The sequence below is a fragment of the Phyllobates terribilis genome, unplaced genomic scaffold (genome assembly GCF_046119375.1).
Source record: "Phyllobates terribilis strain yellow unplaced genomic scaffold, ASM4611937v1 Scaffold_5__5_contigs__length_657084704, whole genome shotgun sequence".
NCBI classification, from domain to species: domain Eukaryota; kingdom Metazoa; phylum Chordata; class Amphibia; order Anura; family Dendrobatidae; genus Phyllobates; species Phyllobates terribilis.
The window spans coordinates 502,207,095-502,224,219 of record NW_027362765.1 but is presented as its reverse complement, the minus strand read 5'-3'; positions in this window follow the sequence as shown (position 1 = coordinate 502,224,219).

Here is a 17,125-nt window from a genome sequence, read left to right as displayed (position 1 = left end):
ATTTTTTTTTTTAATTATTTCATGAAATTCATGAAATAATTATGGAAAAAAGGGCTTCCCTATATTGTTGTGTCCGGCCAGGTACAAATAGGCAGCTGGTGGTTGGGGGCAGCCCGTTCCTGCCTGCTGTACCTGGCTGGACACAAATATAGTGCGAAGCCCCACGTCAATTTTTTTTTAAATTATTTCATTAAACTAGATGGTGGCCCGATTCTAACGCATCGGGTATTCTAGAATATGTATGCGGCAGACCCGGCGCAATCAGCAGAGCGGTGTTTAAATTTGGCGCCAAAATCGCTGACTGGTCGCGGCCAGCAACCGCGACCAATCAGCAAAGCGGTGTTGAAATTTGGCGACTATATCACTGATTGGTCACGGCCGGCGGTCGCGACTAATCAGCAGAGCGGGGTTTAAATTTTGCGCCAATAATGCTGATAGGTTGTGGTCGCGACCAATCAGAAAAGCGGTGTTTAAATTTGGCGCCAATAATGGTGATTGGTCACGACCTCGACCATTCAGCAGAGCGGTGTTTAAATTTGGCGGCAACAATGTTGATTAGTCGCGGCCGGCGGTCGCGACCAATCAGCAGAGCGGGGTTTAAATTTGGCGCGAATCTCGCTGATTGGTCGCGGCTGCTATTTAAATGTGGCGCCCAAATCGGTGATTGGTCGCAGGCAGCGTCCGCGACCAATCAGCAGAGCGGTGTTTAACTTTAGCGCCAAGATCACTGATTGGTCGCGTGCGGAGAGCGCGACCAATCAGCTAATCGTATTGGTGAGGACCGGGGAGCGCCGCTGCCTGGTCGGATACTTCCGTTGCGAGAAGCCGGGAGATGAGCGACTGATCGCAGCAGAAGTATCCCGACCCGCAGCGCCGCTCCCCGGTCCTCCCTTGACACCCTAGCCGCTGATGTCCCCACAGTATCCGCATGGTGTTACAAAGATCCGGACATTTGTGTTAAAAATCGCTGATTGGTCGCTGGCGCTGCCCGCGACCAATCACCGATTTGGGCGCCAAATTTAAATATCGGCCGCAACCAATCACCAATCTTGGCTCCACATTTAAACACCGCTGTGCTGATTGGTCGCCGACGCTGGGCGAGACCAATCACCGATTTTGGCGCCACATTTAAATAGCGTCCGCGACCAATCAGTACAGCGGTGTTTAAATGTGGAGCCAAGATGGGTGATTGGTCGCGGAGGATATTTAAATTTGGCGCCCAAATCGGTGATTGGTCGCGGCTGATATTTAAATTTGGCGCCCAAATCGGTGATTGGTCGCGGGCAGCGCCAGCGACCATTCAGCGATTTTTAACACAAATGTCCGGACCTTTGTAACACCATGCGGATACTGTGGGGACATCAGCGGCTAGGGTGTGAAGGGAGGACCGGGGAGCGGCGCTGCGGGTCGGGATACTTCTGCTGCGAGCGCCCGCTCATGTCCCGGGTTCTCGCAGCGGAACTATCCGCACAGGCAGCGGTGCTGACATCCATGCGGCAAGGGTGTGAAGGGAGGACCGGGGAGCGGCGCTGACATCCAATTGGTCGCGCCCGCTATTTAAATGTGCCGCACAAATCGGTGATTGGTCGCCGTCTTGACCGAGACCAATCACTGATCTTGCCGCCAAAGTTAAACACTACTGTGCTGATTGGTCGCGGACGCTGCCCGCGACCAATCACAGATTTGTGCGCCAAATTTAAATATCGGCCGCGACCAATCACCGATCTTGGATCCACATTTAAACAACGCTGTAATGATTGGTCGCGGCCGATATTTAAATGTGGCGCCCAAATCGGTGATTGGTCGCGGTCTTGGCGCGCGACCAATCACTGATCTTGCCGCCAAAGTTAAATATCAGCCTCATGCACGTCACTGACAGCGTGGGAAAATTCTCCTGCACTCAGCGCTTCAGCGTGAGAATTCTCCCACGCTGTCAGTGACGTACATGAGGTGAGCTGAGTTCATTGGACATGACCTCACCTCATGCACGTCAGTGACAGCGTGGGAAAATTCTCACGCTGAAGCGCTGAGTGCAGGAGAATTCTCCCACGCTGTCAGTGACGTGCATGAGGTGAGCTGAGTTAATTGGACATGACCTCGGCTCATCTTTATGCCGTCACAGCGAGACACTGAGGAGCGCAAGCATGCCTGCGCTTCTCAGTGTCTGCGGGATGACAGGCTGGATGGCAGCGTTCTGCTGCGGTCCAGCCTGTCATCTCGATGAAGCAGAGCTGAAGCTGTCGTGGGAACCATGGAAAGGTAAGGATGATGTTGGTTTATTATTTTTCTTTTATTGCAGGAGATCGTTGGCTTCAGCTGGAATGGGCGTGGTGGTAAGTATGGTTTAATTTAGAACAATAAAGAATTGTGTCTTTATTTCAATTAAAGGACTTAATTCTGGGTGTTTGTGTTTTTTTGTAACTTTGACTATGGGGTTAGTAATGGGGGTGTCTTATAGACGCCTCTCCATTACTAACCTGGGCTTGATGTCAGCTGGCATTATAAGCTGACATCAACCCCAGCCCTATTACCCCACTGCCACCGCTACAGGGCAGTGGGAAGAGCGAGGCTAAGTGCCAGAATTGGCGCATCCTATGGATGCGCCATTTCTGGGGCGGCTGACGGCTGGTGTTTCTAGCCTGGGAGGGGGCCAATATTCATGGCACCCTTCCTGGGCTATTAATATCAGCCCCCAGCTGTCTGCCTAGCCTTTGCTAGCTATTAAAAAAGTGGGGACCTCACGTCATTTTTTTGGGGGGGTCCCCCATTTTAATAGCTAGTAAAGGCTAGGTATTCAGCTGGGGGCTGATATTAGTAGCCTGGGAAGCTCCGTGGGTATTACCCCCTTCCCAGGCTTCAAACATCTGCCCCAGCCGTCTGCTTAACCTCCGCTAGAGCCTAAAATTACGGGGACCCCCACGCCAATTTTTTTTTTTAATAAATCCTTTATTTTAACACTAAATGACAAGTACAGTAATCAACACTGTCACTGTACTTCTTATATATGTGACTGACATGTTTCTATCTATCTAATCTATGTGTGATGCTCTATCTTTCTCTTTGTAAATTGTCGGGTACCGGTGTATGCCGCTGATGAATTGCCGGCCGGCTTTTTTAAAGAGACGGTGCATGAAAACACTATTATTTTTTTTAATAAATCCTTTACGCTAAATGACAAGTACAGTAAGCAACACTGTCACTGTACTTCATATATATGTGACTGACATGTTTCTATCTAATCTAATCTATGTGTGATTCTTTATTCTTTCTATTCTAAATTGTCGGGTACTGAATTGCCGGCCGGCTTTTTTAAAGAGACGGTGCATGAAAACACTATTATTTTTTTAAATAAATCCTTTACACTAAATGACAAGTACAGTAACCAACACTATCACTGTACTTATTATATATGTGATTGGCATGTTTATATCTATCTATGTGTGAAGCTCTATTCTTTCTGTTATAAATTGTCGGGTACCGCTGCTGAATTGCCGGCCGGCTTTTTTAAAGAGACGGTGCACGAAAACACTATTATTTTTTTAAATAAATTCTTTACACTAAATGACAAGTACAGTAAGCAACACTGTCACTGTGCTTCTTATATGTGTGACTGACATGTTTCTATCTATCTAATCTATGTGTGATGCTCTATTCCTTCTTGTCTAAATTGTCGGGTACCGGTGTATGCCGCTGCAGAATTGCCTGCCGGCTTTTTTAAAGAGAGCGTCTTCTGAGCAGTTTGTCAGCTTTTGGACACCTTTGAAGGTGTTTTCTATGTGTTTCTATGTGTTTTTGTTTGCCTGCCATTGGTTTTAACGGTGTTCTAAGGTGTTCGACGAACAGTTCGACGAACAGTTCGACGAACAGTTCCTCGAACATCCCGGTGTTCGACGAACCGAACCGAACCCGAACACTACGGGGGTGGCTCAACACTACTCTTAAACCAATAGCTGCCCGGCACCAAATCATCATCTCACTTTTCGGGGGCATGGCAATAGGGAACGGGTCACACATTCTCACGCTACCTATCTCACCACCAGATAGTACCACCTGTTGCCGTTTCATCAGTGCCCGGATCTCTTTTTGGAGGACACGCTGCTGGCTGGAACTGGCGTTCTTGGCAACCTGTTGCAAAAAAAGAATCACCTCTGCAAGACAGTTTTCAATTACGTTAGTACCTAGGGTTATCTTTGGGTGACTCTCGCGACGGTCAATGTCCACAATGATCAGTCCTTGTGCCGGCAGTTCAATTTTACCGACCTTGATGGTCACTTCCTTAAATCCTATCTGTGGGACGGGCTGACCATTGCTGGCGATAATACTCAGGTCGTCATCTGGGTAGCGGGTTATGTCCGAGTCATTCCAGTACCGCTTGAAGAGCACGTAGGGGATGGTAGTCACCTGTGACCCGGTGTCTAGTAGGGCACTCATAGGAATGCCATCCAGTACCACAGGCAAGACCGGACGTCCCCCTACGTATTTATCACGCCAGTTCGATGGGCCTGATGATCTTATGCCTGGGGGTTGGCCCCCTACCCCAGGTTGTGCCCGTTTAAATGACTGTACCTTGCCATATGTCCGGGTTGATTGCAGCGGCGGCAGATGGGTTGTCCGTCCTCGTTGTTCCGGTCGCTGGGTCTTCCTCTGGCCGGTGGGGTCCTCCTCAGTCGGCGCCACGGGATGTCCTCCGGTCCGGATGCCAGCTGGATCTTTCCTGGAGAAGAGACCTGTAAAGACTGCACAGTTCTGGTTAGCGCGGCAACACTCTTAGTCAGCTCTTGGACCTGATGGTGCAGGTCTGTAGCCGGGTTATGGTTCAAAGCCTGCGCATCAGCTCCCACAGGCCTTGCAGACAAGGGCGCCGCGTCCTGGTGATAAGTGATAGCAGGGCGCCTGTGGGTCACAGCGCCACCTGGTGCCGGTTCTCGGAGCACCCGGATGGCTCTGTCCTTGAACTGTGCAAAGTCCAGGTCAGGGTCCTGTAAGGCCATTGCCCGCAACTGGGTTCAGTGGGCATTGCACAGTAGACCCTCAAATTGTTCGGTCAACAGCTTGTCTTCATTCCCCACGCTGTCAGGGTCTGCCTGCTTAATGGCTCTCAGGGCCTCTTGTAGGTTTAGAGCATAGTCTCTTATACTTTCATGTGCCCGTTGTTTGCACCCGTAAAATCTGAGATTTATTTTGGCTGAGGTGCGGGTATCAAATGTGTCTTTCAGCAGGGCTAGTATTTCTCTGACAGTCCTCTTCTTCCCAGGTGACCAGGACTTTACCTCCCTTTGGGCTGCCCCGATTAACTGGGCCACCAGAATGCTCACTTTTTGCTCTTCTGTGAGGGGGTATACCTGGAAGAGGCTATCCAGGCTTTCCCTAAAGTCACTTAGAGTATGTGACTCCCCTGAGTACTGGGGTAGCCAGGTTGCCCCCGGGATATAGGGCATGGTGAATGGCATGATCGCAGCAGCGGTTGCGCTGGCGGTGGCTGTGGCGGTGGAGCTCCCCTCGACATCCTCCTCCCCCCTAGTGGACCGTGGCCTACCTTGCGATGCTCTTCTTCCGTAGGCCGCGGCTCCGCAGTCAATCGTCGGGGTCGAGGACCTGGCGTCGCGCTCCGATGACGTCAGCGTTGCTCTTCCTCCCTTCCAGGACCTTGCGCAGCATCGGTGCGTGGGGCGGAGTTTCGGATCTCGCGTGCTTTCGGCGTCCACGCCCCTCTTCTTCCCGTGCGGCGTCCTGAAGATGGCGTCCGATGGCGGGAAACGACTCCGGACGGCGGGAACTTCACCAGAGGTAAGTACAAAAGTCTTTTTCAGGCACGCAGTACCCGGTGGTTGAGGGCACGAAATCCTGCCGACTACGCCAAAGTTGACGCGCCCCCTGGGCCTGTGTTGTGCAGGGGATACCCGGAGCCAGATCGCTGGGGGTTGTAGTCTCAGTGTGGCGGTGACCCGGTCCGTGCCCAGGGCGGTCAAACCAGTGTCCGACTATGCCACCCGTGGATTGCGGTCAGTGGGGACCGCCGCTGCGCTGCAGACCGCTGAGGCTGATGTTGTTTGCGCAGCCGAGTATGGGATAACTCCCCATGGGAGAAGTATTGCCTCAGGGCAGCTAATGTGAGAGATGATGGGAGTGATGGTGTGAGCGTCCCAGTACTAATGGTGCGGCGATGAAACACAGACGTGTGGTGCAGTTCAGGGTCTTTACTGATGGTATAAAGCAGACCCTCCCGGGAGTACTGGTTAGCAGTAGGGGCCTGGTCAGTCTGTGAGCAAGCAGGAACTCCCCCTGGCCAGGTGGAGTTGTAGGCCTCCCCGTCTATCTGTACTCTTTCCTGGCTACCTTGCTCTATGCGGGTAGAAGTAGCCCACATCCCTGAGTATACCGTGTGGTGCTCACCCGTATGGCCGGTGACTTGGGACCTTCTGTTAGCCTCCGCTTCACAATGGCGTTGCTGGTCCCTTGCTTGTGACCGTGCCTCTGGGCTTCTATGGCCAGAGGACATGGAATCCCCTGCCGGTTGGATTCTGCTGCTGGACCTGGATGTCCCCACAGCCTCGGACTCCGTGTCCGGTATTAGTGTCTTCAACCAGGGCGAACTCTGCTCAGCTCCAGCCCCTGGTATTCAGCTACTGTTCCTACAGAGCTCCTGGTTCTTACTTTCCCTCTCCAGGCTCTGACTGCTCCGCTTGTTCTGCAGGCTCTGTCTCTCAGACTCTGTCTGGGACTTCACTCCCTAATCCCGCCCCAGACCCAGTTTATATAGGGCAAATTCCTCCCCTCCCAGGTCTGGGTGGGCCGTGTTGCATGCTTAGGGCTCCTGACCAGAGAAACCTCCCACTTGCTCTCAGACATAATATTTCTATTACTGTGGCAACCAGACCCCTGGGGTGCCACACTTATCCTCGGGAAACCCTTTGTTTTTAATCAGACACTTATTCTAAGATGTCGTCTAATACTGGCCCAAATACCCTATCTCCCGAAAAAGGAATGGAGCAGAACTTATTCTTTGACTGGTTATCCCCAGACCAGGTTTTCAACCAGATAGCCCATCTAGTTGCATTAGATAAGGCGCTATTTCTGGCTGCAAATCTAACGGACTCTGCCGAAGCGTCGGCCATGAAACTTGTAGACATCTTAAGGAGGGGAAAGGATCTGAGAATAGATTCTCTAGGAGCTTTTGATGTTAACTGCTCCTCCAGATCTTCTACCCACAAACACATTGATCTGGCTACAGAGGTGACAGCAATATTAGTTTTTATGATAGCCGCCGACGTCTCCCAGGTCCTTTTCAGAAGGCCATCAGCCTTTCTGTCCATAGGATCCTTCAGGCTGGACGAGTCCTCAAAGGGGATTGAGATTTTCTTGACCACCTTTGCAATGGGAACGTCAATCCTGGGAATCTCTTCCCAGAGCTTAATGTCCTCTGGCTCAAAGGGAAGGAGTTATCTAAAGTCTCGTGGAATTAGAAAGTATTTTCTCTGCGTCCTCCCATTCTTTCAAGATCATGAAACGGATGTGGTTATTTACGGGGAAAACCCTGTGTCTCTGGGATCTTAACCCCCCGAACATTTCATCCTGCACTGTATGCGATGGCTGGGTGTCTTCCACCTGCATAGTGTCTCTGACCGCTTTTAGCAGTTCTTCTGTGTCCATCGCTGAGAAAAGATATCTTTTTCACTCCTCCGGTGGATCTGAAGCTATATCTTCCTCCTCAGAAGCAAAGGGCTGTAACTCTTCCTCTGAGGATAGCTCCATCTCCCACCTCAGTCTTTTTGCCCGGGGACCCGGCTGAGACATCTGGGGGGAAACTAGACCCGAAATTGAGGCCCGAACCTCTTATCTGATGATTGACCTCATATCCGAAAGGATGGTTGGTTGTTCATCCTTCACGATTTTAGCCTTGCAGCCTTCGTATAACTGTTTAAGCCATGCTTCAGGCAACCTGCAATTACATATGGGGCATCTCTTCATCTTCCCCCCCAACTTTTTATCCTTCTTTACTGTCGTTGGTGGGCTAGCAGAGCCTTTATCCTAAGATAGGGGAACAGCACTGTGGAATTTAGGAGGCGACCTTTTGACTAATACTGGTGGGTTACCCTCTCCTCCCCAGATAGTCCTAGCCCCACTCACATGCACCATTGGTGGTTCAGATGGGATCTCTGTCTTTCCTAAATCCTCCATTATGCAGTCTCCAGCACAGCAGGGAAGCCAGACACAGGCAAACGCTTTTATACTTACCTGTCTTAAGTCTTCCCTGCCTTTTGCGTTCCATTCTGGAATGCACGCCGACTGCCACTTTCAAATTTTGCTCTCTGCCCCGCGCGCACTCCCGTGACGTCACCGGAAGTGCGCGCACACGTGGCCGGAACCAGGTGCGGAGGCAGGCGCCGGAGCCGAGAGCCCTCGCCAGAGGGAAGCGGCTCCTGGGTCAGGAGCAGCGCTGCACTGACCAGGTTGAGGAACCACTGTCCAGGGGGTGTCAGCTGCAGGCTGCTTCCCATGAGGAAGGAGAAGTTCTGAGCCGCCCGATCCCCTGAGCCTGCATGAAGGTACGCTCTTCTGAGGGGTGGAGGGAGAGGGAGGGCTTTTAACCTCTGTGTTTCCTGTTCCTGTAAGGATAAGAAGGACGTCCTCCATGGTGCTGTCAGGGGGACGTCCTGGAAAACAGAGTTCCTCTTAGTTTCCGACATAATAATACTCACCACTGTGTCCCTTAAAAGTAATAATGCCTTAAGCTGCTAAAGTAATAATGCCTCAATGGACCCTCAAGCTGCTTCATGCGGCCCACAGGCACCATAGTCCCCTTGAAGATCTTGGCCCGGTCCAGGAGCCGCGGACATCAGCACTTTAGCTCAGTGTATTGCCACGCAGAGACCGTCTCTCTGCACGCAGCAATACCAATGCCAGCAGTCGGTCTATCAGAGGTCAGTAGCTGACATCTGTGCATGACAGTGACGTCATACGCCGCTGTGCTGGGACGCAGATGTCAGCTACTGGCCTCTGATAGGCCGGTGGCTGGCACAATCCTCAAAATAAGAAAAATCTGACATCACTTTTTGATCGGAGTCATGGATCAAAATTACCCCCACAAGTTCAAGGGTAATATCCACTGCTCAAAAAAAATTAAAGGGAACACTTAAACAACAGAATATAACTCCAAGTAAATCAAACTGTCCACTTAGGAAGCAACACTGATTGACAATCAATTTCACATGCTGTTGTGCAAATGGAATAGACAATAGATGGAAATTATTCGGGAATTATCAAGACACACTCAATAAAGTAGTGGTTCTGAAGGTGGGGACCACAGACCACATCTCAGTACCAATGTTTTCTGGCTGATGTTTTGGTCACTTTTGAATGTTGGTTGTGCTTTCACACTCATGGTAGCATGAGACGGACTCTACAACCCACAGAAGTTGCTCAGGTAGTGCAGCTCATCCACGATGGCACATCAATGTGAGCTGTGGCAAGAAGGTTTGCTGTGTCTGTCAGTGTAGTGTCCAGAGGCTGGAGGTGCTACCAGGAGACAGGCCAGTACACCAGGAGACGTGGAGGGGGCTGTAGGAGGGAAACAACCCAGAAGCTACCTCCACCTTTGTGCAAGGAGGACCATTAGGAGCACTGCCAGAGCCCTGCAAAATGACCTCCAGCTGGCCACAAATGAGCATGTGTCTGCACAAACGATTAGAAACCGACTCCATGAGGGTGGCATGAGGGCCCGACATTCACAGATGGGGGTTGTGCTCACAGCCCACCACCGTGCAGGATGCTTGGCATTTGCCACAGAACACCAGGATTGGCAAAGTTGCCACAGGCGCCCTGTGCTCTTCACAGATCAAAGCAGGTTCACACTGAGCACATGTGACAGATGTGACAGAGTGTGGAGATGCCGTGGAGAGCGATCTGCTGCCTGCAACATCCTTCAGCATGACTGGTTTGGTAGTGGGTCAGTAATGGTGTGGGGTGGCATTTCTTTGGAGGGCCGCACAGCCCTCCATGTGCTCGCCAGAGGTAGCCTGACTGCCATTAGGTACCAAGATGAGATCCTCAGACCCCTTGTGAGACCATATGCTGGTGCGGTTGGCCCTGGGTTCCTCCTAACGCAGGACAATGCCAGACCTCATGTGGCTGGAGTGTGTCAGCAGTTCCTGCAAGATGAAGGCATTGAAGCTATGGACTGGCCCGCCCGTTCCCCAGACCTGAATCCGATTGAGCACATCTGGGACATCATGTCTCGCTGCATCCACCAACGTCACGTTGCACCACACACTGTCCAGGAGTTGGCGGATGCTTTAGTCCCGGTCTGGGAGGAAATCCCACAGGAGACCATCCGCAACCTCATCAAAAGCATGCCCAGGCTTTGTAGGGAGGTCATACAGGCACGTGGAGGCTACACATAATACTGAGCCTCATTTTGACTTGTTTTAAGGACATTACATCAAAGTTGGATCAGCCTGTAGTGTGTTTTTCCACTTTAATTTTGGGGGTGACTCCAAATTCAGGCCTCCATTGGTTAATAAATTTGATTTCCATTGATGATTTTTGTGTGATTTTGTTGTCAGCACATTCAACTTTGTACAGAACAAAGTTTTCAATGAGAATATTTCATTCATTCAGATCTAGGATGTGTTATTTGAGTGTTCCCTTTATTTTTTTGAGCAGTGTATAATATATATACACATACACACATATGACGCGCCCCTGGGCCTGTGTCGCGCTGCGTTGCGCACGCGGGAGCTTACCCGGAGCCGGATCTGTTGAGGGTTGTAGTCTCGTGGCGGTGACCCGGTCCGTGCCCAGGGAGTCAAACTGAGCGGCGATGTATCAGCGGTAGATGTTGGACGACTACGCCACCCGTTGAGTACAGCTAAGGAGCTGCTGCTGCAGGGCAGACCGCTGAGGCCGGTGGTAGGATTGTGCAGCGTGATAGTATAACCCCCAACGGGAGGGGTATGGCCTCAGGGCAGCCGACGTGGATGATGGGGGTAGCAGGAACCACTCGGAGACGGTACGGTGTAGTTCAGGGTCTTTACTGGTGACAAAGATAGACCCTCCCGGAGTACTGGCTAGCGATTGGGGCCTGGTCAGTCCTTGAGCAGATGGGATCTCCCCTGGCCAGGCGGAGTTGTAGGCCTCCCAAACTAACTGTACTCTTCTGGCTACCTTGCTAGAGGCGGGTATAAGTAGCCCACGTCCCTGAGTGTACCGTGTGGTGCTCACCCGTATGGCCGGTGACTCGGGGCCTTCTAGTAGCTTCCGCTCCACGACGGCGGTGCTGGTCCCATGCGTGTGACCGTGCCTTCGGGTTTCTTGGCCAGAGGACCTGGAATCCCCTGCCTGACGGATTCTGCTGCTGGGTAGGAGTTAGTCCCCACAGCCTCGGACTCCGGGTCCGGTAAGAAATCTTCTCAGTCAGGGCGAGCTCTGCAGCTGCCAGCCCCTGACTCCTTGTAACACTGCTCCCACAGAGCTCCTGATGTTCTGTTCCTATATTTGCTTCTTTTCTCTGTCTCTACTTCTTCTCTACTCACTCACCCTGCCTCAGCCCTAGGTTTATATAGGGGAAGTTCTTCCCCTCCCAGGACTGGGCAGGAGGTGTGGCATGCATAGGATTCCTGACCAAGAGACCTCCCACCTGCTCTCAGACATAACATTGCTGTTACTGTGGAAACCAGATCCCTGGGGTGCCACACATACATACACACAGACACACAGTCAAAATTGTTGGTACCCCTCGTTTAATGAAAGAATAACCCACAATGGTCACAGAAATAAGTTGAATCTGACAAAAGTAATAAATTAAAAATCTATGAAAATGAACAAATGAAAGTCAGACATTGCTTTTCAACCCTGCTTCCACAGAATTTTTAAAAAAATGAAACTCATGAAATAGGCCTGGACAGAAATGATGGTACCCCTGAAAATAATGTGCCAAAAGGGACATGTTAAATCAAGTTGTGTCCCCTAATTAGCATCACAGGTGTCTGCAATCTTGTAATCAGTCAGTGAGCCTGTATATAGAGCTACAGACACTCACTGTACTGTTTGGTGACATGGTGTGTACCACACTGTAACGGGTCCGGGAGGTGGAACCTCTGAGCAACTATACAGGGGGCGGTCCTTGTAAGGAAGCGGGTGGCTCCCACGGAAGACGGGCAGGTAGTCACGGCAAGTGACATGGACAGTCTCTGGGTAGAAGGGCAGGTAGTCACGGCAAGTGACAGGGACAGTCTCTGGGTAGAAGGACAGCAGGCAGGTGGCTGGTGAGCGCTCCCAGGTGAGCGGGCGAGAGTCTCTGGACAGGCATTGGTCACGGCAAGTGACGGCAGAACCTCCAGGTAGACTAGCAGACAGGTAGCAGGGGAGCGCTCCCAGGTGAGCGGGAAAGAGTCTCTGGACAGGCAAGTGGTCACGGCAAGTGACGGCAGAGCCTCCAGGTAGGCTAGCAGGTAGGTAGCAGGTGAGCGCTCCCAGGTGAGCGGGCAGGCTGGTCCATAGACAGACTGACAGGTGTCGGAAGGCAGACCGTCGGACCGCAGGCTTGCAAGCAGGTAAGCGGATATCAGGCAGGTAACAGGCAGGAATCTGCCAGGTGACTGGCAGGTAACAGGCAGGAATCTGGCAGGTGACTGGCAGGTAACAGGCAGGAATCTGGCAGGTGACTGGCAGGTAACAGGCAGGAATCTGGCAGGTGACTGGCAGGTAACAGGCAGGAATCTGGCAGGTAACAGGCAGGAATCTGGCAGGTGACTGGCAGGTAACAGGCAGGAATCTGGCAGGTGACTGGCAGGTAACAGGCAGGAATCTGGCAGGTGACTGGCAGGTAACAGGCAGGAATCTGGCAGGTGACTGGCAGGTAACAGGCAGGAATCTGGCAGGTGACTGGCAGGTAACAGGCAGGAATCTGGCAGGTGACTGGCAGGTAACAGGCAGGAATCTGGCAGGTGACTGGCAGGTAACAGGCAGGAATCTGGCAGGTGACTGGCAGGTAACAGGCAGGAATCTGGCAGGTGACTGGCAGGTAACAGGCAGGAATCTGGCAGGTGACTGGCAGGTAACTGGTAACGGGGCCTGAGGGCTGAAGCAGAGTGAAGGCTTTGCAACAACATTGCTCGGGCACCTCCATTTTGGAGGAGGTGCCTTATATATGGTGAAGTCCTCTGGCCATTGGCCGGGGACTCCTTAGGACGGCGCGCACGGCCCCTATAAGAGAGGGGGAGCGCGCGCTCTAAGCACCGTGGCCGGGAAGCAGCGCACGCTGCCAGCAGAGCGGGAGGAAGACGCCGGGCACGGAGCGGAGAGGTGAGGGGAACAGCGTCCCTGCCTAGCAAGAGGCAGGGACGCCGACGCTACACACACTCAACATGGACCAGAGGAAGCAAAGGAAAGAGTTGACTCAGGAGATTACAAAGAAAATTATAGACAAGCATATTAAAAGGTAAAGGTTATAAGACCATCTTCAAGCAGCTTGATGTTCCTGTGACTACAGTTGCACATATTATTCAGATATTTAATCTGCATGGGACTGTAGCCGCAGGAGCAAAATTGATGACAAATCAAAGAGATGGATAATACGAATGGTAACTTAAGAAACCAGGATAACTTCTAAAGAGATTAAAGGTGAACTTCAAGCTCAAGGAACATCAGTGTCAGATCACACCATCCGTCGTTGTTTGAATTTGTTGTCTGGAATTTGCCAAACTACATGTTGACAAGCCACAAAGCTTCTGGGAGAATGTCCTATGGACATATGAGATCAAGATAGAAGTTTTTGGCAAGGCACCTCAGCTCTATGTTCACAGATGGAAAAATGAAGCATATGAAGGAAAGAACACTGTCCCTACTGTGAAGCATGGAGGAGCCTCTGTTATGTTCTGGGGATGCTTTTCTGCATCTGGCACAGGGTGTCTTGAATCTATGCAGGTTACAATGAAATCTCAAGACTATCAAGGGATTCTAGAGAGAAATGTGCTGGCCAGTGTCAGAAAGCTTGGTCTCAGTCGCAGGTCATGGGTCTTGCAACAGGATAATGACCCAAAACACACAGCTAAAAACATTCAAGAATGGCTAAGAGAAAACATTGGACTATTCTGAAGTGGCCTTCTATGAGCCCTGACCTAAATCCTATTGAGCATCTTTGGAAAGAGCTGAAACATGCCGTCTGGAAAAGGCTATCTTCAAACATGAGGCAACTGGAGCAGTTTTCTCATGAGGAGTGGGCCAAAATATCAGTCGAGAGGTGCAGAAGTCTCATTGACAGTTACAGGATTCGTTTGATTGCAGTGATTGCCTCAAAAGGTTGTTCAACAAAATATTAAGTTAAGAGTACCATCATTTCTGTCCAGGACTATTCCATGAGTTTCATTTTTTTTTTAAATTCTGTGGAAGCAGGGCTGAAAAGCAATGTCTGACTTTCATCTGCGACCATTGTGGATTTTTCTTTCATTAAACGAGCGGTACCAACAATTTTGACTGTGTGGTGTGTGTATATAATATATATATGGGGTACTCGGCAGCCGGGCCTCTGGTTGCCGTGGGTTATCACGGTGGCTGGCCCGGTCCGTGGCCCAGGGCGGTCACTCAAAATGAGAATATGAATATATGGGGGAATTTGGGGATTTTCGTGACGCCATCTGTGGAATGCGGCTATGGGATGCCGCCACTGCGGAGCAGTCCTCTGAGGCAGATGGTAGGGCAGCTTGTGATGGAATGGCTCCCCACAGGTGTAGCGGGCCTCAGGGCAGCGTGGGGGGATAATACTGGATGGTGGTGCAGGGGAGAAACGGCAGGACGGTCCCAGAGGAAGGATGGACACTAACACAGGAGTAAGCTTCAGTACCTTTACTGATGATGCTGCAGGCAAGGTCCAGGGTACTCCAGGTGAAGGGCGCACTTCTGGACTCTCCCCAGTGAGCGGGTATAGGGCCTCCTGATCCGTTGCTCTATTCTCTAAGCTTCTGGCCTGCCTGGAGCTGGGCCTAGCTTGGTTACTGTCTCTCTCTGTGTGGCACCCCAGGGGTCTGGTTGCCACAGTAATAGAAATATTATGTCTGAGAGCAAGTGGGAGGTTTCTCTGGTCAGGAGCCCTAAGCATGCAACACGGCCCGCCCAGACCTGGGAGGGGAGGAATCTGCCCTTATAAACTGGGTCTGGGGCGGGATTAGGGAGTGAAGTCCCACACAGAGACGCAGTCTGGTCTGGAGGACAGCAGACACAGGGAAAGCAAGAACTAGGAGCTCTGTAGGAGCAGGAGCAGAAGACCAGGGGCTGGAAGCAGAGATATAGCTCGCCCTGGCAGAGCAACTTAGTAACCGGACACCGGAGTCCGAGGCTGTGGGGACTGATATACACCCAGCAGCAGAAACCAGCCGGCAGGGGATTCCAGGTCCTCTGGCCATAGAAGCCCGGAGGCTCAGTCACAAAGAAGGGACCAGCGCCGCCATCCAGGAGCGGAGGCTAACAGAAGGCCCCAAGTCACCAGCCATACGGGTGAGCACCACACGGTATACTCAGGGACGTGGGCTACTTGTAACTGCTTACAGCAAGGTAGGCAGGAATAGTGCAGATAGACGGGGAGGCCTACAACTCCGCCTGGCCAGTGGGAGCTCCTGCTTGCTCACAGACTGACCAGGCCCCTTATACTAGCCAGTACTCCCGGGAGGGTCTGCCTTATAACATCAGTAAAGACCCTGAACTGCAACCACACGTCTCTGTGTTTCATCGCCGCACCAGCACCATTAGTACTGGGACGCTCCCACCATCACTACCATCATTCACTCTAGCTGCCCTGAGGCAATACTTCTCCCGTGGGGAGTCATCCCATTCTTGGCTGTGCATATAACATCAGCCTCAGCAGTCTGCAGCGCAGCGGCGGTCCCCACTGACCGCAATCCACGGGTGGCGTAGTCGGACAATTACAATACAAATAGACTGCCACTGGTTTGACCACCCTGAGCCACGGACCAGGTCACCGCCACGCGGAGACTACAACCCCCAGCATCCTACAACAGGCCCGGCTCCGGATTCCCAGCACAGGCCCAGGGGGCGAGTCATCTGCACCTGCTGACCTGGTGGTAGGGCCTTCTCTTTGGAGATAACTCTCTCTGGATGCTGGGCCCTGGTACTGCAATCAGCATTAGGTGGACCTGGGACCTGTAGTTCGCCAGGGGTTCCGGTGGTTCCTACTGGGTATAAGGAATCCTTGTAGGCACAGACCCGGTGTCCGGTATTTATATATCGGGGTGAGCTTACTATGCTCCTCTACCCCCTGAGTTCCACTCTCCTTTTCTCCTCGCCGTCGACCACACTCGGGGCCCTCACTACTTGGCAGCTGGCGTGCTGCGTCTTCACCGCTCTCTGAGCGTCAACACGCTCTCTGCTCCCTCTGAGCTGTGTTCCTTTCTCTGAACACTCACTAAACTATCTGCACTCACTGCAGACTAAACACTAACTGAGCTGCCTAGCTCCACCTTCCCTATATATGTCCCTAACGGGCTCCCTCTGCTGGTCTGAGGTGGTAGGTGGAGGTGTATGAATGTCGTGAGGGCCTCTTGTGGAGAAGTCCATCCATGCACCCTTCTGGTTTCTGTGGCACCAATGCGCAGCAGGGGCGCCTCACACACACACACACACCTTTTCTGGAAATTTCTCAGTTTCTAGCAATGTCTCCATGGTGCTGGGGATGTTACATCCCATGTGAAAACTGCAACTGATCAAAGGGCTGGGATACACTAATATAGGCAAAGAAACACTGCTAGGAATGGAGAAATTGCTAGCAGGGGTGCGGATCTATTTATTTATTTTTTGAAGACCCCAGGGAAAATTGGTAGCTATATCAGACCAAATTAGTGTGCAGCGGACTTCCCTGAGGATTCTTTTGATTTTGCTACGCATAATTACTGCAACATGTGAATTTACCCAAAGGTTCTTTACGCTCAGGGCATATACAGAATATGGGAAAATTCACTGCCTGCTACAGATGCAGCATTGTGCAAGATATTTTATGAAATCTCACCACATTCTCCAGAGGATATTAACAGTGTAAATTGACCGTTGACTTGAAATCCACAATATGTCAGATCAGATTGCACCACAAATTTCACCTTTTGTAATGTAAAAGATGAAA